The 27,416-nt window shown below is 43.5% G+C and overlaps 1 long non-coding RNA gene across 1 annotated transcript; it reads left to right on the top strand.

The window, feature by feature from the left end:
* The first annotated feature begins 359 nt into the window (after positions 1-359).
* LOC146188658 (uncharacterized) lies at positions 360-3,468 on the top strand. The gene is made up of 3 exons (XR_014707573.1): positions 360-782; positions 1,541-1,945; positions 2,650-3,468. It is a non-coding gene; the product is annotated as an uncharacterized LOC146188658 (long non-coding RNA).
* Positions 3,469-27,416: the final 23,948 nt, after the last annotated feature.

The following is a 27,416-nucleotide window of genomic DNA, read 5'->3' as shown; positions in this document are numbered from 1 at the left end:
TGTCTTTAAGCTCCGTCTTAACCGCAGTCTTAAACGCGCACTGAAAGTTTTGTGCAAGCGACTTAAGCCGTAGGGAAATCTAAGCTAAGAACGCTGGCCATAGGGACATAGAGAGCCAACCGAGATAGACTTGATGCCTGCACAAAGCCTATGAACGAGCTGGACAGTCACGACGTTTGCCGCAATATTTCACCGAGAGGTGGCAATGCCTTAGAAGTAGCGCTTGGCTTGACGCTCATATACGCGTTTTTGTTTTTGTTTTAAACCCTTGCCTTCCTTGCGTTGTTTTGTCAAATAAGGATGTGCGCGCCGCTTCTCGGCAGCTTAACAAAATAACTGAAACTGCACTAAATCCCGTCGTCATGTTTTGGGAGGCCGTAAAACTAAATAGATGGTCACTCGTTGTGTGTTGATCGGCGTGGTGTGCGTTCGCTCACGTTTTCTCGTTCGTCGAATGCCTGCGGAGCGTCAGTATCGCGTGCTGCTCGTTGCAGATCTCCACTTGTGTCGTGAACGTGCTTTCAGGGACAGGAAATATCCCTGCGAGTTTGAGCTGCAGCTGCGATCTCGCTTCGGCAGGGTCAGCATCCGTTAACCGAGCCCGACTCATCGCAGTCATGCGGTAACTTCATACTGCCTGGTGCTTCTGGCGTTGAAGTTTTTGCTACCGGTGGCTTTCTCATAAAGGCTAGTGAACCGGTCGGCGTGGACGAGTCGACGGCAAGCCGAGCAGTAAGAAGAGTCGTTGTCGCACTGAAACGGAACGCCGCAGCCTGGACACGGTAAGAGCCGCCGTTGTCATTTCACCCATTTTGCCTATTGTGATGTTTCTTGACCAGTAGAGTCAAGGCAGGAAGAAATAGAAGAAAGTGCTTAAATCGTATACCTTTATTTAGCGGTTGTTGTGATATACAGGGCCCATAGCGGACGTTAGCAACAGCGAAGCAATATTTTCAGGAACGTTTATTTTTTTCACCTATTACGGTCATAAGCGTTTATTGCCTTGATCGAGCACAACGGTACCGATTGCGCACCTTGACGGGGTTTGCATCATACAGGGTCTACGACAAGTTTTTTTTTCTGCTTTTTTTTTTTCAAGGCTTGCCATGTGGCATAGAATGAGGCTGTCTTTTAACTTAAAGGGAATCATGCAGTCTATTTTATTCAAGGAATCGGAGCAAGCTCCGGCTCTTAATTTGTCCATTAGCCACAAGTGTAAATGTTCCTCCTGTGTAGCGGACAGCCGATCCAACTTCTTGTAGTCGTCTTATTCTTGACGGCTGCATTCCTGGGCATGTCCATAAAATGTGGTGAAGATCCATCCCGACAGCTGGCCTTGGACACTTAGGGCATGTGCTCTGCACTGCATCCTCTTCAGAGCCTCATCGGCACGTCACCGATGGAGTAAGGGACGACAAGTCTTGCTACGCAATAGCATCAGCGTGGAATTCAATCTCGGTTTTGTGCCACCACATGATTACCTGCAACTGTAACTGATGAATATGCGCACCAGAAATGATACAGGTTTCCTGCTTTACAGCTGGCCATCCCAGGATGAGCTGCCGGGCTGCATGAGCGACTTCTGTGCTGCTGGATGTTTCCCTGGCATCGTGGGCGCCATCGATGCCACTCATGTCAAGATCCAGGCCCATGAGCTGTACGAGGGAGCGTACATATAAATAGGCATTTCTACCACTCCATCTTCGTGCAGCTTGCGGTGCACAGCAAGTGCCAGATCCTCGATGTGGTCGCGAAGTGGCCCGGTGGCACATATGAAGCACGAGTGCTCACACACAGCGCCCTCGCTCAGCTCTTCAAACCGGGCACTTACACCGGCATCCTGCTGCAGTGGCTATCCATGCAGACTTTGGCTCCAGAATGCGGACATGTGTGGCAAAAAGCAATACCGTGCAGCTCACGGCACCACCAGAGCAGTGATTGAAAGGTAGGTGCGCAGCACATTCTAAATATTGGATTGCATGGTATCCCGGACACTGACCGGTTGTGGATGTCCGTGTTGTTCGAACAGCTTGGTACAGTTGCAAGTGTTGTTGAGCGAACAATGTATGCTGAAAGAAATTAACTTTGATGTCGCATTTGTTTACTAGTTAAATAACACTGCAGTCAAATAACTTTGGCCAAGCCTGTGGGGGGGGGGGAAGCTTTTCAGCAAACAAACAAATTATGGTTGGATGTCAGTCAAGTTATATTTGTTGAATGACACATATCAATATTTACTTAGCAATTAGATTTGTTCAAAAATCATAGCATTATTTTGTCATTTGAGCACGATATATATTTCCTTAAATGAAGGTATCGAAATATTTCCATTCATTAATGATGCAAAGGTATTTACTGCATTACATTTCACCGGACACGTTTACAGGTTGTGTGATAGCCTGGAAAAACGAATGCTCAAAACATACATTCCATGTACAGCATATTAAGAAGCTGTCAGTTCCATAAACCACAGGTTACTCAGAGCAGATGTGGCGTTATTTGAAATGCATCATGATGGAGAGAAAATTTTTATTATTCTGCATATGCATTCACTTTTACTGCAGCTACTTGCGTTACGCGCGTCACCAACTTTATAGTGGCATTGCATAGCCCACTCACGATGTTTTTTTTGTTTTTTTTTTTTTGTAGGACAATAGGGCAGCTGAAACGCTGCTTCCATTCCCTCCACGATCAGCAGCACATGTCACTGGACCATGTGTGGACCAGCATCATGACGAGGTGCTAACTCCACAACGTGTCCCAGGAGTATGCGTGCAGCATAGGCAAGCAAATGGAAGTGCAAGATGAAGTGTCTGTACATGCTTATCCTCACTGGGGTTATAGATTTATGCTGCGCAAAGGCATGGTGCAGCAAGATTTCTCCTGGTTTAAGTACAGTTATGTGAAATGAATTATGCCTGTGCTAGTCACTGAGTTTAATGTTTTCACTGGGTGACTTCTCATGACCGGATAACTATGCAAATGTGCTTATTTCACTATGTGCTTCGTCAGTCTTGTATTGACATCCTGAAGCCTACGCAAGAGTGTGCATTGAAGTATTTGCTGTTGAGCTGTTTAACATTGCAGTACATATAGAGCATAACATATGAAGCATAAACATCTTTTTACTTCATTTTGGTTGTAACGTCCAATTCGAGACATGTAAACAGGAGATTATATTTGAGCACTAAGCTTAATGTCTACCTGCAGTGGAGTTACAGTGGTTATGGTGCTCAACTACTGCACCCGAAGATGAAGGATTGAATCCTGGCTATGGTGGCCACATTTCGATGGAGACAAAAACATAGGCGCCCGTCTGCTGTGCAATGTCAGTGATTGTTAAAAGATCCGAGGTGGTCGAAATTTTCCTACCTCTCCACTACTGCATCTCTCATAGCTTGAGTCACTGTGGGATGTTAAGCCCAATAAATGAAACCAAGCGTAACCTTAACATCGGTTACACCAAGAGTAGGTTCAGCGTGGTAAAGTATGGTACTTAACAGATTACACATATGTTTTTAAGCTGGGAATTTGTTATTTTAATACCTACAATATATATTTTGTTACAGTCTGTGCAGTAAATTGTTAAACATGCAATATGTTTTTCCATCACTCAGAGATTGCCATTTTGTCAAATACTTGCATGGCATCAGAGTGCAATGGTAAACTCTGGGAGACTTGGTGAATGTATGCAAAAGTAGAAGCGCGGGCTACCATATTGTGGTAGGTGTTCACAGCCCCAGATTTTGTATAAATTGTCTCGGATGGCATCCATGGCAGCAATGCTCGGACGAGCCATGGGGCATAAAAATAAAATGCGAACTACCTGCTCAAAGTGTAACGAGTAATTTTGCCATCAACTTTCAGTGATCACACCTGTATTATTGGCAGTGCTTACATTGCAATTACAGTTCCGACAACTGAAGAGTATATATAGGGCCACAGAAAACTGTCTTATTATTTGCAGGTACAATATTCAACAACATTTTGGTTAACCTTGTATTAGAATGTTTATAGCCTTTTGTAGCACTCCTCACCCACCATGATTCAAATCATGTACATGTTTTGTTGTGTCAAGTTTTTATGTCAACTAAGCTTTTCTGCATTATACTCTTGCAAGTGCTTCAAAAGTATTAATTCCACCCTTTGAGACCAATATTTGTAACCATTACAAACTGTTGTTTGTTATTTATTCTCTGCTGCTCACTATGTAGCGTGACCAGCAGAACAAATATCAGCATGTCTGGTGTGTGTAAGGCATCTACAACTGTCATTTTGTACTTTTCTCAAGTATATGTTGTTTTGCTTGTATGATAATATTTCTTGCCAATGTGGGCCATCATTTCCTCAATTGTATGCTGCGAGAATAGTATATGCAAATGATTTTGCTCAATGTCGTGCTGGTGCTGGTCACATGCTTGCATTAAATCACCTCAAGGGCTACTGATCTTGCATATCTGTATATGGTTCCAATACCACTCGTAACCTGTGCACATCCAACACCCAGAACAGGCCAAAATTATATGACTGGAAGAAAAGTACCTGGTCGTTTTTGTTTATCTGCAGGAAAAAAACGGTGAGAGCAAATGGTGTGGTTGCACAAGTATACCACATTACTGTCATGGTGGCAACTGCTGTAGTCATATGAACAGCTGTATTTGTCAACAATACTGTAACATATTTGTGTTCATTTATGTTTCAGAAAGTGGGGTGTGGAGTACTGACATTTTGATATACAAATCGAGTACATTTGTGGGGAAGAATGCATTAAAATAAATATTCTACAAACTGGTGCAAAAATAATAAAAATTAATAGAAATAAAATTTTGTCATTTTTGCCTAACATTTGCACATGACTGATATTGTGCATAGGCATACACCGAAACTAAAAGTACATTACAAATGTTACACAGTTTTGGACATACAATTTTTTTTTCAATAAGGCCCTGCATAAAACTAGTGGGAGCTGTCATATCGTGGCAGAATGCAGTGAACTTCCATATACCTATATCAGCCTTTAAGGATCCAGAAAAATCTGCACTTTATAAGAAAGCATTATTTATTTAAGGGGCCTGAATAAATTGACAGAAACCATTTGTACCTGACGTGCACTTGCGCGATTTTGTCTGCTTTTTAAATGAAAGCGTATTGAGAACGACGTTATTATCGGTTTTCGTAAAGCGCTTTATTGGGCACACCGTCGCAATGGCCCTCTTTACGAAACGGCCCCGTCGCGTTTTGAGAATACTTCACTGCATGGTCCACGCGATCACGGTGAAGCGTGGAAGCTTTCAAAGTAAGGTGATTGAGAAATTAACGGTATATTTGGTATTTTTACACTAGTCACAAATTCAAATCAACTTTTCAGAAGACGGATAGATTAACAAGCATATTTAAATTGTACAGATTTTTTCGCGAAGCCCCTCTAAAACGAAAACCGCATATTTTTAAGTTCGTCAATACGTCCCCGTTTTCTATTCAGGGATGTTGCAGGCATGTGTTCCAACCTGTGCCGCTGCTAAGCGCAAGTTATTCTTTTAGTGCTATTGCGGTCCGTTTTGTATACCGCTGGTAAATAGGTTTACAGGCAACGTTCCGAGCGACGAGCCTGTGCCAGCAGTGGGTAAGGAAACCGTGTCGAAGAAAGGATGTGGTGACGGCTCCAAAAATTGGAATGTGTGAGCGTGGCAGCTAGTGAGGCGTTTTCTAAAAACGGAATGATATTGAATATTGGATTGATATTGGTGAATGAGCGACTCGAGTTTCGCGTCAAGATAAAATGCATGATTGGTGAATCTTGCGTCGAGATAAAACGCACGATCCGTGAATGAGCGACCTTTAGAGAGGTCGAAATTCTGTGAGCCTTCCAATACGGCATCTTCTGTCACAACCTGATTTTAGGTCACATTTGCGGCGCACATAACCTCAATTGTAGCTGCTGTGCGTAGAGTGCTCTAGAATTGTGGGAGACAACTCTCCTAGTTTTTGATAGCTGTTAGGACAGCGTCTAAATGTAACTGGTCGATTCCTATAATACGCCTCAGTAGCAATTCAACCGGCACTGACGTCAGCACAATACTTGCTTTTGAGGACTGCAGTTGATTAAAGCTCCCCAAATGCATATAACCGCTGCCCTAGGAGGCTTTTTGAAGTCATCCCGAAAACGTGTTGTGGAAGGGCGTGGCGCGTTCCTGTAGGCATTTTATGAGAGGAAAAAAAATACCCAAGCAAAGACGTGGTAATTAATCAAAATGAGGCAAATGCTTGAGAAAAACTAGCGGCTTAACATTTTAATTGTCATTGCTAGAATGAACATTCTGATTGCAAATGAAGCACGCACGACGGCTACGGTTTCTGCTGCTTAAGACGTGAACGTCGCGTCATATGCATGCGAAGTTGAGCTCTGTTTTAGACAGCAACGACTGCAGCACGCTTTAACGTGCGCTCGCATCATGCCCCCTAAGAGATTAGACATGCAGAAAAAATCGACTTTGGAGGCGGCCTTGCTTAGCTGCTCATCGCTAGAGTCCCAACTGGCCCTGGCCAACGGGCAATGGTGATAGCTTTGTCCAGTGGCCTCCCATACTAGGCATTCCACTCATGCTGATGATGATGCGTTGTGGCTGCACCCTTTGTATCGGGTGGGCTCAGTAATGTGCCCTAGCCGGGTGAAATAGAAAAACTGAGAAAGAGAGAGAGAAATGAGAAGGGATAGGGTAGAGCTGCTATGAACACCATCAGCGTCTAGCTATTGTCCACCACATACGAAGCCGGGCTTTCGTCGTCCGGATGGCGCCACTGTGCTGTCCGCGTTCGGCCGATTCAAAACCCAGTGCGCGCGGTAGCGTGGTGTCCTCTGCCGGCTGGGGCGATAAAGGACCCTTGACGTGCACTCTTTCTTTTTTTTTTTCTTCAATAACGTTTTTCACCCTCACCACGCCGTGACAGACTGAAAGCACCGTCAGGTGCCACGGCGCGTTCCCTAAGCAGGGGCCAAGATTTCCCATCTATAGGTACCCGCTGTCCTCAAACTAGGTATCCACTGTCTCTATGGGTATGTTAAGACAGCCCTGAATAACTCCGGTCTTGAAAAAGTCTGGTCTTACTAAAGACACTGTTTAAGTCTTGACTTAGCGCGGACTTTATCGTGCAAGCGGGCCCTGGTTCTTGGCACTGCGGAAGCGAGGGTATCATATTGTTTGCGTCGGCATCGGCGGCGTTTTACCTGAAACCAACTCCGCAGCTGGGGTTGACTCACTATCGGCGTCAGCAGCATCAGTCAGTCGCTATCTCTTCCCTCCTCCCTTTATCGCGTTGTCCGCTTGCTGCGCACGCTTCTGCCCCCATCGTTTGTCGCTGGGTGTACACGCCGCTCCCCTCGCCCCTCTTCCTGCGAGTCTCCGGTTGTCAAAACGCCGGCTCGAGCTTAATTCCTTTCTTCGCTCCTCCTCCAATGCAACCCCTGTGCGGTGGCAATCAGAGAGCCAGATCGGTGGCGGCGGATTTGCCTCAATCTATCGAAAAGGTGAAACAGCTTATTTGCTGCGCTCAAATTTCGCATTAGGAAGTAATGTAATCGTCGGTAATTCTTTTTCTTGTCTAGTTTCTCTTTTGCCTGCACGAGGCACCGAAGGTGGCTGAGCTACAGAGTCAGTAGCAGGTCCGTGCATTTTCTTTTCTTTCTTCTTACAGCCACAACAACAACAAAAAAATTGAGGAAGACGTCACAATTTTATGTACCACTGCCCGCAGCGGCAAAGTTACTTCCAATACTTAATTTCACCTAAAATAAAACTGGTCTTAAGAAATAGGGCACTTATGTATGTATTTGTACGTGCCTGCGTTTTAGCGCTGTTCTTGTTCAGTTCAGTTCAGTCGTTCAGTCGTGGGCGACTCTTCGTAACCCTATGGACAATATCACGCCATGCTTTCAGCTCTCCCACTATCTTCCTAACATCACATAACTTCATCTGCAGCGCCTCGAGGATGCCATCGAATCATCGCGTTCGCTGCCGACCCCTTGCCCGGCGACCCTCAACCTTTCCCAAGATCAAATCTTTCTCCAGCGACTCCTCTCTTCTCATCAGATGACCAAAGTAGCTGAGCTTTAACTTTAGAATTTGACCCTCCAATGAGCAGTCAGGGTTCGTGGTCGACAATATCGACTGATTTGATCTTCTGGCCGTCCACGGAACTCTCAAGAGTCTCCGCCAGCACCACATTTCAAACGCGTCAATTCTTCGGCGGTCAGCCTTTTTTACGGTCCAACTCTCGCATCCATACATCACATCTGGAAAGACTATAGCAAGAGTTATAAGGATCTTGGTTGGCAGACTAATGTCTCTGCTCTTTACTATGCGGTCAAGGCTAACCATGGCTCTCTTTCCCAGAAGCAGGCGTATCCTAATTTCGTGGCTGCAGTCTCCTTCCGGGGTAATCTTGGAGCCCAAGAAGATAAAATCTGTCACAGCTTCCACTTCTTGTCCCTTGATGCTCCAGGACTTGATAGGGGCAAGACGCCATGATCTTTTACTTTTTAATGTTCAGTTTAAGCCCAAACTTCTCACTCTGTTCGTGTACGCGTATGATACGTCTCTTGAGTTCCACTTGACTTTCTGCCATTAGTGATATCCGCATATCTAAGGTTGTTGACACGTTTTCCAGCAATCTTCCCTCCAGGTGAAGACTCGTCCAGACCGGCCTTCTTCATGATGTACTCAGCATATAGATTAAATAGGCAGGGCAACAGCATGCAGCCTTGTCTCCCTCCTTTCTCAATCGGAAACCAATCAGTAAAACCATGCCCAGTTCTGACTTTGGCCTTTTGCCCTTCATACAGGTTCCTGAGGAGACAGATGAGGTGAATCAGAACTCCCATCTTTTGGAGAGCTTGCCACAGTGTGCTGTGATCTACGTAGTCAAGCGCTTTCGCATAATCAATAATTCAGATGTAGATGAGTTTCTGGAACTCTTTTGCTTTTTCCATGATCTGGAGAAGGTTGGCAGTCTGGTCTGTAGTTCTGCCCTTGCGAAACCCAGCTAGCATGTCTGGAAGCTCCCGATCCACATTCTGCTGCAGCCTACCTTGGAGGATTTTCAACATTACCTTGCTGGCATGCGATATAAGCGCGATCGTGCGGTAGTTGGAACAATCTTTGGGACTGCCTTTCTTTGGGGTGGGGATGCAAACTGACCTTTTCCATTCCGTGGCCACTGCAGGGTGTCGAAATTTGCTAACATAATGTATACAGACCGTTAATGGCGTCGTCATGGATGAGGTTTTGAAGCAACTCAGCTGGAATGCCATCAATTACGCTAGCTTTGTTCTTAGCAATGCTGGCCAAGGCCCATTCAACTTCACACTTCAGGATGCCACACCTCCTTTATCTCTGAGGCTTCAGTGAGGTCCTTGCCTCGTTTGTACTTTATCACGACTAGATTAGCACAGAAGCTTCCTTTGATATCTTTGATTGTTTTATACAGAGCTCTTGTGTTCCTGAATTGGTTGTTGTCCTCAACTGCTTTTCACAGCATTGTTATCGCTTCTTGCTATTTTCTGAAAATCCGCATTGAGAACCTTGTAGCTTTCTCTTCCCCAAATAACTTTTTGCCATCCTGCTTTCCTCAGCTATTTGCAAAGCCTCTTCAGATAACCAGTTTGCTTTCTTGCATTTCTTTTGCTTTTGAACTACCTTAGTAGCAACTTCTTGTATTATATCACGAACATCAGTCCACATCTCTTCAGGCTCTCTGTCTTCTAGATCTAATTCTTGAAATCGATTCCTCACTTCCACATCATATTCTGATGGAATTTAAAAAGATTATACCTGAAATGCCTTCTAATTTTCTGCGTTTTCCTCAATCGAAGCTTAAGTTTGGCAACAAGAAGCTTATGATCGGTGCCACAATCGGCCCCGGGCATTGTTTTACTGCTTGTATAGCGCTTCTCTATCTCTCCCGGCCAAGAATATAATGAATCTGATTCCTCTACAGACCGTCCTGTGAAGGACATGTGTACAGGCGCCTCTTGTGCTGTTGAAAACTAGTACTCGCTATGGTCAGGTTGTTTTCTTGACAAAACTCTACTATAGCCTCCACCCAGCTTCATTTGGCTCCCCAAACCCAAACTTGCCTATAATTCAGGATATTTCTTCACTCCCCACCTTAGTATTCCAGTCTCCTATGAGAAAAAGGGCATCTCATGGTGGAGTGCGATCTAAAAGGCATTGCAGGTCAGCATAAAATCTCTCAACGTCAGCTTCTTCAGCAGTAATGGTTGGTGCATAGACTTGGATAACTGTTATGTTGAAAGGGTGACCTTGGACCCGAAGTGAAATCATTCGGTCGATTTTGGGGTTGTACTCTGGCACTGCTTTGCCCATTCTTTTGTTTACTATGAGAGCGACGCCATTCCTTCTCCTGGATTCGTGCCTACAATAAACGTCATAATAGTTACCGGAATAAAATTTTCTCGATCCGGTCTACTTGAGCTCTCTGATACCCAAGATATCAATGTTCAATCTGTCCATTTCTCGCTTGACGACATCCAGTTTACCTTGCGTCATATATCTGACATTCCATGTTGCTATTTGATATATCTCCTTGCAACATCGGACTTTCCGGTCGCTTCCCGACACATCCACAACTGAGCATCGTTTTGGCTTTAGGCCAGCTGCTTCATTCGTCCTGGAGTTACTAGGAATCGCCCTTTATTCATCCCCAGTAAAATGTGGGACGCCTTCCAACCTGGGGGGCTCATCTTCCGAGGCCATACCATTAATACTATTGTGACTGGTCTTAGGGTTTTCTTGGCAGGAAATATTGGAGAGGGTTGCCATTGCCTTCTCCAGTGAATCACATTTTGTCAGAACTCTGCCGTGACCTGTCTACCTTGGGTGGCCCTACACACCAGAGCTCACGATTTCATCGAGTTTCGCAAGCCCCTTCGCCACGACAAGGCAGTGATGCATGAAGGGGACTTTTCATGTAGGAAACACTAATACAGGATCACAAATGACTCTTCTAAAATACTAAAGCTTCATTGACGTAACCTACTGAACAAAAACTGATGAATGCGTGAATGCACCTCTAACCTAAGTATATGTCCAGAGGCAATGCCATTACTAGCAGATTCCTCGCCACTTTCCTGGTGACTTATGATCATAATGACACCCACTGGGGAGCTCATCCTTTAGATATATAGGAGAAGTGAACTCCATCGCTGCAATGATAATTTTGCTCAGGTCCATCCTAGTGGAAAATGCACCAGCCGTATAAAGAGTTGTCGACTGAAGAATGCTGATCTTCAAACGTTTCCTTTCATATTTTATAAATATATCAAAGTTGCCCGAGTTCAGGTGATAATTAAGCCAACAACAATGTATCATCTTATCAAAGATGGCAAATGAAACAATTCTGTTGTTGCCTTTTCCGAGATCGCACGCAGAATGAGAATGAAGTTCACTTTTCATTACGACAATCAGGTGCTCTTAATTGGATGATCAATACAAGTGAATTAACGAAGACATTGCAGTATTTTGTTGGGCGAGAACTATCTACCTAAGCAATCACGGTCTCTACGAAAGGGAATAAAATACTTCAGTATTGGGATTGAGTACGAGTGGACAACGTTTTAAGAGCAGTTTATATATGTTTCTTGTGTGGCCTACTGTAATTAGCCCCACCGTTGCAGCTCCGTAGCTAGGTTGTTCGGGTGCTAAGTCAGAGGACATGGGGAGGACATGGTGGCGAGTCGCAAGGTGTCAGTGTACACTGAGATTTCCATTGCAATATAAAGGTCCCGGCAATCGAAGTTATTCTTGAGACCTCCATATTCGCGTCTCTTTTCGAAGCCATGAAGATGGGCCAGCATAGTACTTATGCAGCTTTGAGGTGCCAAGCCCACATAAAATGCCATGACCTGCCATATTATACCAAGTAGTGTGTTCGTTTGCATATCTATTTTATTCTTTCACTTTCGATTCAGCCTTAGAAAGGATGTCAACTCTTTCTTAGGAGAGGGACTGTCACTCGCGCAGTCTTGCTATTATGAGTCTCTCTCTTCCCGTAAACGAATTATAGAACGCTTTTGAACTTTGACGCGTTTAACGGAACGCTAATTTTGTTCGATGTGGGGAGCGCGACGTACCGCGTGCAGCACCACCGCTCAGGCTTTCGCATTTTTCCACTTCGGTCTACATTGCTCTCGAAACAAAATGACGTCACATCCCGGCATCGAGAAATCTACCTCACTATTCCGACGTCCGATAGGTCATAGGTCGCGTGACCGGAATTAAGGTACCATGTATCCGGAAGTGAGTTATCAGATGATTACTTTGCACTTCACCATTAATCTCCTGATGGGGCTTGGGCAGGTAGGTCACTGCCGCTTGCGGCGGGGGGGCTGGCCTGTTCCTGAAGTTTTATCTGTTGTAGGCCGTCATTGCACCCACCACCGCTTCGGTGGTGGTGGACGGCGGCCGTTGTTGTGGCGCGCGTCTTTCTCTCCCTCTTCTTTTTTATTGTCTATTTTCTCTTCTGTCTGCACGAGGCAGCGGAGGTGGCTCAGCTACACAGCCAGTAGAAGGCCCATGCATTTTCTTTTCTTTCTTCCTACAGTGCCCCGCCGGGGTGGTGCAGTGGTAAGACGCCCGACTACTGTGCCGAAGTACCCGGGTTCGAACCCGACCTCGGCGGCTGCGTTTTGATGGAGGCGAAACGAAGAGGCGTCGTGTGCTGTGCGATGTCAGCGCACGTTAAAGATCCCCAGGTGGTCGAAATTACTCCGTAGCCCTCCACTACGGCTCCTCTCTCTCTCTCTTTCCCACCTTCCTCCCTTCCCCAACGGCGCAATTGAGGTGTCCACAGAAAACAAGTGAGACAGTTACCGCGCCTTTCCCTTCCTATAAACAAATAAACAAATCAAATCAAATCTTCCTACAGCCACAACAACAACAACAACAAGTCTCGCTGACACATTTTGCTGGCAAATCTTGCAGACGCGACATATTTACCATGAGCCTTGAAACGCTTTCTCCTTTAAAACATTAAAGGTGACCTAGCTCTGCTATGCTTTAATATTAGTAGCGAAAAGCAGTGACTACCGCGTTATCAGAAGAAGTTAATTTCTCCAGTCTTCTGCGCCTTTTGCCAGCAGATAAACTCTCCTTGACCTCCATGTCGAGCGCGTCTAATTTTACCGGCGTTCTAGATTTCGTTTACAGGAAAGGAAGGGCGCAGCATCTGTCACTCGCGAAAGGCAAGAATCGTCGCCAGGCGGCGTGGGAGCGTACTCGTTTCCGCCTGGTCCTCATAGCTGACGGCAGATGGGTGACATCAAGGATGTGACGTCACCCTGAGTGAGTGTCTTAATTATTACCTTCAGATTGCGCGCAGATCGTAATATCTATCTCTCGCGAAATCCCGCTATCATCCTTGTGGTAGACAACCAGAATTATGAAGTACGCTTCACGACCCGGGGCGGGGCACAGCGGTAAAGCGCTCGTCTGGGGATCCGAAACGTGGAGCCCGCATGAACACTAATTTTTTTCTTTAATGAGGAGTAGTCGCACACCTCTTAAACTGCTAGTCATAATCTGCTAGTTCTTGCCAAATGCGTTCCATCCGAATCTGATTCTTATTTCCTTTTCATGGTCCGGATCTGCGGTTACTACCTGTCCTAAGCAGACATATATTCGCCTGCTACTTCCAGTGCTTCGCTACCAAACGTAAACTACTAATCCTTCCTGAAGCTGTCGAACATTACCTTAATCTTCTGCATATTGATTTTCAAGCCTACCTTTCTACTTTTTCTGTCTAGGTCATCAAACATTATTTGCAGTTCATCTCTCGAGTTACTTAGCAAGGCAATGTCGTCTGCAAATCGCAGTTTACTGAGGTATTCTGCATCTACCCTCGTCAATAACTGCTCTCATTCCAAATCTCTGAATACTTCCTCTAAGCAAGCTATGAGTAGTACTGGGGAGTGCCTAACACTTTTCTTTATGAGAATTTTGTTACTTTCTTTATACAGAACTATGGCTGCTGTGCAACGAGCCGTGTACCGTGAGGAAATATGTTAGCGCCTATCCTCAGTGATGATGGCGATCCGTAAGAATCATCTTTACTTGACAAACTGATGGCGTTAGCCGGCACTGTAAAGCTTAAAATCAGCAGTATACTACTTGAACTTGGTAATACCCAGGGGACGAGATGTCCGGCTAATCATTTATCGGCATGTTGTATGGCGTGGCGAAATTAAACCACGCTGCCAGCTCGGATTGGCCCATTTGTTTGGGTGAGTTAGCTTTAAATTTCCAACGCTCGGATATTTCGATACCGACTCAGACGCGACCCCTTAGTACGTGCAGGCCGGTTTGTACGGCAAGCCAAAAGCGTTCATGGCTACCTATGCTGTGTGCCCTTTCACTTATAATGGCTCTGTGTATCAGATACCAGGAGTGCAAAGTAAAGGATTAATGAATATTATGTAACAATGCGCATGCGCATGAAGATCTGCAAGGGGTATCGTAGAAAGGGTCCGTTAGGAATATGACGTCATACTATCAAGGGCGAGTTAATACAGTCCAAAAAGTCTCCTAAGCATTGAATTTTAATGACGTAAATGACACTCTGGATGCCATCAATGCTTTTTTTGCTAAGTATAGACTGTTGAGATGAATCTGTGCAAATTAAATTATATTTTACTATTTCTTTCCCTTTGGGCTTATTTAAATCTGCTTTCCTCTGAAGAGCACATTTGAACAATCTACACAGTCACGCATGGAAATACTTATAACACTAATTATCACATTAGTTGTTATAAAGGAAAACTAATGCGATGATGAGGCCGCAAACTGAACGCATGCGAATGCTAGAAACACGTCTAGCTTTCATGAAAGGAGGCTCATAGAGGAGCGTTATAGCCATAGATTTGACTACAGTTTCTAGGAAGCACGATGGTATTGTTCGGCGAAACGGAGCTCGAAATGCATATGCGGAAGGGAAACACCCGTGCTGCATGTCTCGGCCCGAAAAATAGCAAAGCCTTTTTATGCAAATGGGCCCAGTGAGCGACAAAGGATGAACGCAGGTCCAAGCCTTATTATTCTCCTGTCTCGTGATGCTTCCCCTGAACTCCGGCGAGACGTCGAAAGTACCGAGACGGATATCACAAGCGATTAAATTTGCACTCGCGGCACTTTGAATGCTCGCTTGATGGACGAAGCTCCGGCGGCATGCATTTGGTCTCGTTTCCGCGGCAGGTAAGGGGAAGGAGGGTGGATGCAACTGTGGAGTACCTATGCAATATACTTCGCGAGCAAGTAGTTGCTTAGTCTGTGAATCGCAGTTGGCAGACTATTAAATTAGCTGTGAAGTGGTGAGACGTTTGAGAGCACCGTCAGACTTTTCACGTATGAAATTTCGTTTGTTTCATCGTGATTTAGAGAGGAAGTTTCGCGAGTGCCAGTAGACATCTCGATAACATGTTCTTGGCATGTCACACACGATTCAGCGATCCGCTCCTGCACAGCAGCTATGCGGATGCCTTAGTAGAGGACTATGTGGAGGACTGACCGCCGAAGAATTGACGCCTCTGAATTGTGGTGCTTGCGGAGACTCTTGAGAGTTCCTTGGACTGTCAAAAAGCAGCCGATATTGTCGACCATAAACCCCTACTGCTCATTGGACGGTCAAATTCTAAAGTTGTTTGGTCATATGGTGTAAAGAGAGGAGTCGCTGGAGAAAGATTTGATGTTGGGAAAGGTTGAGGGTCGCCGGGGAAGGGGTAGGCAGCGAACGTGATGGTTAGGTGGCATCCTCGAGGCGCTGCAGATGAAGCTATGTGATGTTAGGAAGATAGTGAGAGACCGGAAAGCGTGGCGTGACATGGTCCATAGGGTCACGAAGAGTCGGACACGACTGAACGACTTAACTGACTGACTGATGTTTAATTTCAACAATATGGGCGTTTTTCGCATCCACGTATCATGATATATGTCTTTTCTATTTCGCTTCCAACGTAATGCAGTATTTATAGCCCAGGTTCTCGCCCGGTGCAGCGGCCAGATAAGCCAGGGTTCGGGCTCCTATCAAAAGCAGTTTCACGCTTCGCAGCTAATTCATAAAAATTACCTGGCACCTGCTGTTCACCGCTAAAGACTTACACGTTCCTTTGCCGTAGTTCTTCGTTTAAGCACCTATCGTCCCACTGTGGCATCCAATTTAGGGTGTCCTAGAATTTATTTTGTTCACTTTTCTCCGAGGAGCACTAAATAAATAATTCCTTTCTCTTCATTTGTCTAGTTCCCTATACGGTGTAACGCTTTTGAAAGGGGACGCTACACTAATACGTACATAAGGCTGATCACTTCCAAGCGTAAGCTACACAAATAAAACAGGTGAAAATATTGAGGAAACATCTGTTGGTGATGCCCGCAGGTACATATAACTGTATACATTTATATCTCTAGCGTATACCATACAATGCCAAGAGATTGCTATAAAAGCTCTCGATGCATCTCCTGGTTATTGTAATAGCGGTTGTTTCCGAATGCATGCTATTAATATTGACCCAATTAATATTTTTCCTGTCTTGAGTAGTATTAGGGTACCGGTTGCAATGTCTCAAAAGGGCTGAAAACGTTTTCATAGTTGCCACGCTCGGGAAAGAAGGAAAACACAAATTCATAGCCATTTATAAATTATGCAGAAAACGGAGATGAAATCCCTATTCGCTACAAGTCAATGTTGCAAGAAACTGAGCTCTAGGCAAGCACTGTTGGCGCTCGTGGTCATGAAACCCGTGAAGGACAGTTAGTACAAATAACCATTCCGAAGCACAAATAATTCTTCCATTCAAATATAGCCTGCTCTATATTCGCTAATAAAAGAGGCTAAGGTACGAAGCTTTCTTCTGTCCTTGCTTCAGGCTTGTTTCCTGCATCGCCTGAATATTTTATTTGCCCCGTGCCTGTTTTAATTTTCCGAATACCGCGTAGCTCATGAGTCACACATTAATTTACTGTCAACACAAAATAAAGGAGACACAAGAAACTGTATGATGTTCTACAGCAACGTTCGAATAAGGCTGCACCTGGAGCTCCTACGCTCGTAAATAAATTCACTTTCCAGTGAAAAGCGCGAACGCCGGTCTAATGTTCAAACATATTGCTTTTAATCCACTGCTTTGTTACCAAATCATTATCGAGAGCTGCGGGAGTGGAGATCATGTTATCACATTCGGTTATTGGGTTTTATGTATTCGGTCATTGGGACCGAATACATAAAACCTTACTCAACTTTATAGAGATTATTTGCCTACGACGATGTCTGAGAGGGAAAAAAAAGAAACAAAAGTCGCGTTGAACATACCAAGTAAACTTCCTATCCGTTTTTGATCTCTTGATTACTAACCGAGCGACCCTTTTTATGTATGCGCTGAGGTAGGATTACGGTGTTAGCGCCTATAAACTTACTGACTGCTTGAGTTATGGTGGGTAGGCTTACCAATAAGTATGGTTCGCAGCATGGGACACCTGAGGCATGCACTGAAAGGAGTGTTCGTCCGGTCGTCATGATAAATGATGCATGGAATTCTGTTCGTGCACGCTGCGAAAACCTGTGATTGAATGCTCCGCACTCTGCTCACCAATCTTCATAGTTATGGTAGTCATTAACTTTGACTGAACGTTGTTAGAAGGCAGAATAGATTAGCAAAGGTAAGAAGAAAAAAAAACATAATTGCGAGAGTCAGGGGGGTTTTTTTGCTTTCTTATTCGTGTGGTGAGCTTTACTGCGTTAGACTGTTTACTTGCGAAATACAATACGACGAGCAGCTAACAAGCAAATCATGCCATGAAGAACATCATTTCACCAGGCAAACTATACAGAAGTATTTCAGCCAGGTCAAAACAAAAATTATGGTGCAAGCTCCAAATATATTTCTGTCAAGCGCTGAATGTCATGTTACTCGTTTACCACATTTTAAATATGAATAAAAAGCGAGCTGCTTTTTTTTACTGACACTGTGCAGACAATAAAAGTATATAATTTTTCCAAGAGAGGGAGCGTGTTTTTCTCAGGAACGCTTATGGTTTCAATCAATGGACAAAATATTGAAAGGGAGAGGAAAAATAGGGAGTCAAATTAGATCTGCAAAACAGCCTCTCCGCGACAGAGTAGGCTTTAGCGATCGTTATGATGACATTCTTGCACATGGTGCAGACATCACTGCCTCCTGTAAGCCATTAGAAGCCTTGCAAAAGAATGGACTAAGATTACGTACACAAGAGACCAAAAGAATGCCGCACTTATATTTTAATTTGACCCTGACCCTTGCCGCCTGCTTGCAAATGTTTGGCTGTACTCTCCTAGGAAGCCTATACTCTAGCCGGGCCATGCATATTTTACTCACATCAAACATCATAAAATTATGCCTTCAAATAAACCTGCGCTGCTATAATGCTACTTGGGTAAGGCCAAACTCGATTCGAGCATTTATCCCCTTAAATTCCTTTAGTGCAACATTTAGAGTAATTCCGCAAGGTGTGGTGACATTGTAAGCAGGAAATGGTTGCTATTATGTGCAGCTTCTACAGATACCTAGTTCTTAGTGAATGTTTCGATGAATCTTCTCTGATCCTCAGCATGAATATAAATATCGTACTAATAAATGTCTTCTGCAATTGCCAATTACATTACACAAATCGTGCTTCAGACAAAAATATGCTTCTATTCCCTACAGCACCCAATTCCGAAGATTCAGCTTGCGAATATCTGACCCTCAGCTTTAGAAACAATACCCCGCTTAAATAAGGAGCCTTCTGTATGTTCTCTACTCCATTGTTACTCTCTTAATGTAAATTTTGTTCAGAGGTCAGATAGGTCTCCTCTTTTGCTATTAATCTGACATAAAGGGCTCAAACAAAAAATATAGTATTTGCTGGCTGGGAGGTTCTCATAGATAGGCTTGTGCGTTTGTATTTTGCAAACAGCTTGTAGTTGTTTCACGTGCTCTATAGTTTACAAGCTGAGTTGCAGCAGCTGTTTCGCTTTCCCAAAGCCTTTGGCGCCAACCTGACGTTATAGGCCGCACCACGAATCGTAACAAGAATCGTACCATGCCCTACTACGTAATAAGCATTCAAACACGCTAACTGAACATCACTTCCATACTTCTTGAAATACTAATTCTTCCCTTTAGTCACAAGAGTATGAAATAGCCCGAGTTCATTTGTTACTAATTTATCTTCGTTTACTAAGTTCGCCGTCGCAGTGGAGTGATATATTGTCACGTAGGGGTGACAAGGCCGACGACACAAATGAAGGGATCGATGATTGCACTAAAACAACTCTTTATTTGGGCTGACTTGCGCCCGCAAAAGAACTAAGCAACTCGGCGGCGGCGATAGAAACAAACGTGCTCGTCGATCGTCGAACATAGAATGCTCGTCACACTCGTCAACGCTCAATTTAAAGGCTGCACAGAACAATCTAGATAACGCGTCGCAAACAGCTACCAGCACGGGCTGGAACATTGCGGAGCTTAAGCGTATATGTATGATAATCACGGTACGTTCATTTTTATTTTAGTGTCATAATACCTGTATAATGTTCATCTGTGCAAGCTAGTAGAAACGATTGCTTCATATTGCTGCTCACCGTTCAGATGTTTATTTCTTCCTGTCCGACAGCCGAAGCCACGCGGCGTTATCCCTGCATTTCCAGCGCATGAATCAATTCTTATTATTTATTTCTTCGTGCCCACTGTCGCGAAACGCAGCCTTATCAATTTTCTTGCAGTGCGAGATGCGCCGAGAAGTATCTGGAAGATAACGGCCACTCGCGTTTGTTTCTGCAATGTTCCAGGTTATGCTTGTGACAGTGTGGCTTTCATATGGATCTTTCTTCGCCACCTTTAAATTGAGCGTTGGCGGTTGTGACGGGCATTCGTAGATCGATGATCGCCGAGCACGCTTCCTTCTGTTGCCGACTCCGATGGCTTAGGTATATTCCGGGTGCAAGTCAGCCCAACAAACGTTTATTCCAGTTAAGGTATAGTCGCCTAATTTTTGGTCAACGGCATTGCAACCACTACGTGACAATATTTGGTGTTACTTGTATAATTATTTCTCAGCAGTTTTGCATTCATGTATTTTATGTCACTGTGTGTTACTGGCATGATGTATAAACGCTTACCTTGAGCTTGCGATGCCCACCTGCAACAGTCCCGAATGAGATAAATAATGAATAAAGCAAATCATAAAAATAAAGTGAACAAATAAGTATTCCAAACATTGTACAGAATTACCCTTTTCTCATAAACCTTACCTCCTTTTAGTATCAAGCCAGGCTAGATTTTATGACCGATATTTTGTAAGACCTGGTTCACCGAAAGGTGACAGTTCCTTTATCGTGTATTTGACTTTTTGGCTGTGTGATGGTCATATTCGCCACTGTCCTTTTTACAGTCTTCTCGACGTTTGTATGCATGAAATTAAATCATAAGCGCAAATTTCGGGAGTAACTTATTATTCCCATCTTAGTGGTATTTCACCAACAAAATTCTGCCATAAGTTTCGACGTGTCCGCATTTTCTGATTGTGTAGCTCACAGCTGTCGATAGGAAAGTTCTTCCGGGTTATTTTCCTCACGAAGTTAAATGGCATTTGGTAGTATCATGTGGCAATACATGCTCCGTGCAGAAAAAGTATAAAATGCTGCGCTAATAGCTCAAGATTGCAGTGCGAAATATCCCTAGTTCGGACACTGAGAGCAATATGATTTGGCGGTACATCAAAACTTATTGGCACTTTACCCATGTTCTGCATCTATTTAGAATCTCTTCTCAATTTTTTTTCTTTGCGATATGGAATGCAATAAATTCTAAAATTCCATTATTATACAATTATCTAAGCTAAACTTCTTAAAACAAGTTTTTCTGAGGAACTTCAGCAGAAACTCCGAAAACACGCTCCTTGAGCTAGCGTATCGGCTAAATTTAACCTGCGGAGTCTAATATTCGGAGGATTATTTATAAACGGGGAGCATGCCGACAAATCAGAGTGAAATAGAGCAGGACTGCTTTTTCAGCAGCCGTAGAATGAGCTCCTAGTCGTTTTTGTTTTCGACACCGGTGCAGGATGCCTCGCTTCAAGCTTTTGTCGTACCTCCTCTGCAGGTATTATCCCGTACTGAGCCGAAGCTGGCTTCCTCCATCTCCCCGCTTTCTTGAGAGCATGCTTTCTTATCAGCTGTTCCTGGGACGTAGCCCATATCAACACGCGATTATCACCGATGCCAAATTCGTTTATCGACTAAAATATTTGTGCAGGCTCAACTAAATTCAGCTGAAGTGCTGCTATGAATACTTTTAGAATTTTGAGGATCATCCGCACCGTTCTTCAGAAAGTACTGCGAACCCTTAAGCGTTACTTGACAATTATTCGTTATTGAATTTATGAATTTATTAATGTTCATGGAGGGTTTACATCCTGACTCACAAATCTAAGGTTTAAAAATCAACTTTTAGTGTACCGCGCACAGCATTCAGTTTGCATATCGTAGCTGGTTGCATATCGAAGATGACTCCCGCATATCATGCGGCATTGCGTAACAGCGAGGACCGTTGGGAGCAGCATTGTTTTATTATGCGGATATGACAGACGATTATTAAACAGGAACCAGCCTCACCCACTGACCAAGATACTTTGCTGGACGATTTGGTACATATCGATTATTAATATAAACAGCTCGAACACGAAGACAAAGGACAAGAAAAACGAAAGAGCTTGTACTGTGGCTTTCTTTTGTCTTGTCCTTTGTCTTCGTGTTCACGCTGTTTAAATTAATAATGAATTACCCGCGGAACCACACGGCCCATATCTCATCTGAGCACTTATGCATGTATAGTACAGAGACTGAAGTCGCAATGTAACGCTTTCAATGTTTTTTTTTTTTTTTTAGCTTTGAGAAAAAATTATATCATGAGCAAACAGAGGAGGAGAACAAAAACGGCAAAGTATAATTATAAAAAAATGGTAAGCTTACTTACTGTATTATAATATTATTTTTCTCAGTTATTTTAGAGTGGTGCTAGGGATACTTAGCTGTTTTAGAGCAGCTAGTGGTGATTTATCGGGAAGGCGAGTAAACGGAAGCGGAATCGAACAGATTTAATTATAAATCAATTACTTATTTAATTATAAATCAATTACTGCGTATTGGTTGGAGAGAAGGTAAATGCATTTCGCAATTTTGTATCCCCGTTATCTACAGATTTCATTGAAGGGATAACATTCCTAAGCTCTATTTATTGACTGCAGCAAAGAAATTTGCGTTTTAATGCCATTTTATTTCTTACTTTAAACATACTGCTTTCCTGGGAGAGATATCAGCACGGTTATATAGCACACATTTCAGAAATGCAATGTATTGTTCTTACAAGCAGACAAAGCAAAATATAAACAGAAGTACTTTCGACAGAGGGATGGAACTCTGCATTAAATACCAAAAGGCTATTTTAGAGGGGTGACTGGTGGACCTCCTAGTCCGGCAGTCCATTGTCTGCAACAACATAACCACAGGAAAAAGAAACCACCAACGACAGTTCAGGACAAGACATTTATTGCACATTCCCAGGGGCACTTTTTAACAAACAAAATTACATTTTTGGAGAAGTGCATTTCCATGAGATTTAGTGCATTGGAAAATCAGGTTACAGTGAATGCGTGAACAGTGCAGCTGCAGATTGTAAATGTGAGTGTATCGAGTGTGACGAACCGCCCGCGAGTAGTGAACAGTTCTGAATTAATATTTATTTGGTCTCTTTACAGCCGAAACAATGACCTCAGACTCGCAGATGCTTCTGGCCTTTGCGAGATGCGGGCATCTCGCCGTTGCCCCTACATTTGCGACGCTTGCTTTCCGCGGCGTTCTCTTCTTTCCCTTTCTCATGCCTCACGAGGTGGAGAGGTTACCGGATGACCTCTCACTGTAATTTGCACACAGTTCCTCCCTGGCCTCCAAAGGCCTTTTTCCTTCGGTGCCTTTTGGCGGTAATACGGGACCTCTGCCATCGCCGCGCTTGTACGAAGGCACGAGCGGGGCTGCGGGAGAGACCCTTCAGAGACATACTGCCTACGCTGCTGTTCTTCTCTTCTGGCATTTGTCCTCGCAGACGAGAATGCCATAGAGCTCGCCCCGATCCTGCGGCTTAGAGCACGACCCGAACATGTCTATGTGGATCCAGCGATCACTGACAGACGTACCTTGACTACGCCGTACCGTTGCTTAGCCTGTGTGCTTCAAAGAAACCCCGTACTTCCCGCGAGAGAGATCACAGCACGCCCTTACACGCCTGAAGTGCACATCTCTCACCACTTTGTGTGCTCAGCACAGCCTTGCTCCTCGCACTCTTTCTGGGCGGGCAGATAGTGGGTGTGTGAACTGCCGAGGAACGGCGTTCAGTAAAAGTCTTCTTTGTGAACTAGGAGGCTTGTTTCATCGGAGCGAATCCTGTCTTTCCTGCAGGGGTCGAGTGCGCTCTTCGGTGCCGCACTGTGCGCTTGATGACAGCTGGTTGGGGACACGTGGCCAAGTGACAGTGACAAGCCAAAGGTCACCTCGGCGGCGTTGGAGGCAGGAAAAAGAAGAAGAAGAGAACACCGTGAGGATGAGGCGGCCTCCGCGCAAAGTCGATGGCAGCTTCGGCATGCCACGACTACATGTAGAAATGTCTGGGCGTATAATAGATCAAGGCGAGTGCCGTCTGCGATATTAGTCGTACATGAAAAAAGCGGAATGTCTCAGGGTCAAGTCTATGTTATTGAGGTCGAGTTTAATCAGCAACGGTTTCATGCGTACAGAACCGTATTCAAGTTTTGATTTCGCAAAGATTTCCAATGCAAGCACCGTGACAAGTCAAAAGGCTACCTTTGCCTTTTCACATATCACTTTTAATGACATGAGAAATTTCTTTATTGTCGCTTGTTTAGTTAAAGCTACTGAGCAAGTGGACATTGCTTCTATTTGTAAGAAATTTGAAAAACAATCTCTTCAGTTATCAGAAGAAGAAAAGTTTTTGCACAACTTGATTTCATCGACCAGAATGTATAAAAAGATTGCTTTACAGGAAAATTACTTTTTGGTTCTGATCCAAAACATTAAAGTGTTAACCAACAGGCATTAAAAGGAAAAATCGACAAAGTGTTTTTGGATTGACAGGTAAACTGGAATCCGTTTCTAAATCTGCGCACAAGACTAGTACTCTGAAGCATTTGAGTTGTTTTTGCTGTATGGGATGATGCCAAATGTTTTGCGAATCTTCCCCAGCGAATCTGGAAGCTTGATCACTCATTCAGTTTCGGAATGGTGGTTACCATGTTAGCAATACCCGAAAGTTCGTATTGGAACATATGCTGAGAGAAAAAAAATTATAATATACTATTTTGTTCGTGAAATTCGAATATGAAGTCGGATAAGATAACTTATATTGCTCTACATGCAGTCTACGTCAGTGAAACTGGGTGACAACTAGGCAAAGAATAGTACGAAAAGCAGTGACAGTGATGTTAAGGAAATAAAAAGAAAATACATGATGCATAGATTTGCATGAAGCAAAAATGACAAGAAAAAGAACTCGGGCAACGGTTAAAGAATTGATAGGCAGATCAAAAGGAGGCGGTGTCGATGATACCGCCAAATGGAATTTTTTAACAAAAACCCCTCAAAAGTTGTGCGCTAAGTTTAATGAAACTTTTATCGCTGCACCGGAGAAGCTGAGAGCAACGCAGGGTAATCAACAGTTCAAATATGAGCCGAAACGCGCATGTGCGCACTCTGCATATTTCCCGGATATGTGTGAAGAAGGTTTATGGGCTATAATGAGACGCATGAAAAAGTTTAGGCCACCAGGATTTCATAAAATTGGCAGTCGAGATGTACACCTGAACTTCAATACAATCAAACAGGGGCTCCTAAAGACACTGAATGGGATATCAGTAACAGGTATAATGCCTGCGGAATTGAAAATTTCGATTGTGAGGCTAGTTTACAAAAACGGTAAGAGAAATGACTGTACAAACTACAGGCCGATCGCGATATTACCTGCACTTGCACACATAACGGAAAAGTATATTGTGTCTGTAATGCTGTCATTTTCCGAAAAGTATTATCTGAATAACACGGTGCAATACGGGTTCACCAAAACGTAAAACAAAGCTTTATTTCTCGAAGAATTCTCTGATTATATAGGCACTGCAATAGAGAACAATAATGCAGGTTTAGCTTTATTCCTAGACTTATAAAAGGCATTTGACACGGTAGACCCTAATCTGTTGCTCATGAAGTTAGTTAAAATAGGTTGCGGAGGAGGATTTTATGAATTTTTCCTGAATTATTTTTTGACCAGCTGCAGTGCGTTAAACTAGAGAACAGTTGTAGTGAACTTATTATAATGAAGTATGGTGTGACACAAGGAAGCTCACTAGGGCCCATTCTATTTAACATATATGTTTCTGATCACTGCCTGTCCCCCCTGATATAAAAACGTTTTCCTTACGCAGATGATACTGCAATTGCGCTTGAAATGCAGGATCTTTACACGGGACCTCAAAGCTTTCAAGAGGACATACAAGCAATCGTAGAATGATGCGCACAGAATGCAGTTTTAATAAACACCAAAAACAAAACTTATGTGTTTCAGGAATCCTCATAAGACGATTTTGTCAAATAGGAACATATATTTGCATACCTCTAGTTGTAACATATGCTTCGGCCACCCATTACAGTTCGAGCCAGTTGTTAAGTATTTAGGAATCCGGTTTGATCAGCATGTTTTCTGGAAAATATTGGCGCTTATGTTTGCTGAAAGCTAAGGGCTGTTGCGGCTATGATGTACTGCCTGCGAGGGAAAAGTCCTGTCGACATTAGAAGAACTATGTATGAGGCTTTAGCATAATCAGTAATTTCACACGGTGTCACTTTATATGGTACATGTTCTGATTATAAAAAACAAACTATTAACTGAGTAGTTAAAAGAACTGTCAACAGCATAACCTTTGGAACCGAATGGGAACAAGCAGAGACGAAAGAAAACTACCGCATTCTAGAAATACTTCCAGTACACGAGCTATTTAAATAAACTGTGCTTACACGCTATTACTTTTCAAATGCGTTTAAGATATTAGTAAGAAAAAGATGTATCATTGCGGAAAACTGAGAGATACATTAAACTTAGGGTGTTTACTAACTATGGAAAGAAAGCCAGAAATTATTATGTACCGGAAACGTTTAATGAACTAAGTGAAACACTCTATGGAGCGAAATCACGAATTAAAATGCTCAAAAATGTAAGCAAGTGGTGTTTATCTTTGTATTGTGATGTGTGAGTTTTCACATGGCTTTATTTTTTTTTCTTTGCCTAGTGAGAAACTTGGTGTTATGGTTTTGTTTTTTGTTTTTTGGTTATTTTTCCTCGAGAATGTGCTGTTTCTAAATTTTGTGATGATTTATGTCTTGTAACATGCAACACTGGCTGCCTGGTATTATCACAAGCACTGCGTGCTTAGATTGGCTAGCATACGTTTATGTGTAACTCTGTTTGCACATAAAAGTTGATTGATAAAAAAGTAATATAAGAAAATCTTGGAATCCTCAATCCAGTATTGCAGAGCTATTTTTTCAGTTGCATGCGGGATGAACAAGGAACCCCAAATATAGATTTTAAAAAGTGGAATTGAATCTATGCCGTGAGTTTCAGCTAGCGGTGCACGAATCCATTATAAGCTTTATAAGTTCCTTCAGAGATCTTCACTTGTCAGTTGAGCAACATCCGCGCGGCGGTGGCGCAGTGGTTAGGGCGCCCGACTGTGCTGCACTCAAGGATGCGGGAACGAATCCAGCCCACGGCGTCAGCTTTCCTGTGGAGGCGAAAAGCAAGGATTACCTGTGTTGTGCGATGTCAGTGTAGGTTAAAGAACTCCACGTGGCCAAAATTTACGCAGCCCTCCACTACGGCCTCTGATAATCTGTCTCGTTTTGAGATGTTCAACATCATAAAGTAAATCACCTGCTGAGGAACATAATAAAATGTATTCGCACCAAATGAAATGAGATTACAGATCAGAGATCAAAACTGGAATCCATCACATGTCATTGCAAGACTAAAGTGCGAATACTAATTGAACTAGACTGCAATTAGTGCTGTGTGATTGATTATAAAGTTGTTTTAAGATATCTGATTTGGCTCCTTTTCGTTTTGCCAAATAATTGCAAAACAATTGCTTACAGCGCTTGGGAGAGAGTGGTTCAAGCATGTATTTTTCGTTTCAGATACTTTATTACCCATTGAAGTTCTTAGCATGTGGCGGCTGATATTTAAATAACATTTGTTTTGGTTTAGACCACAATTATTG

This window comes from Amblyomma maculatum, chromosome 5, assembly GCF_055883805.1.
Source record: "Amblyomma maculatum isolate TAMU_Amacu chromosome 5, ASM5588380v1, whole genome shotgun sequence".
Lineage (NCBI taxonomy): Eukaryota > Metazoa > Arthropoda > Arachnida > Ixodida > Ixodidae > Amblyomma > Amblyomma maculatum.
Note: the sequence above shows the minus strand (reverse complement) of the source record. Positions and strands in the feature narration are given on the sequence as shown.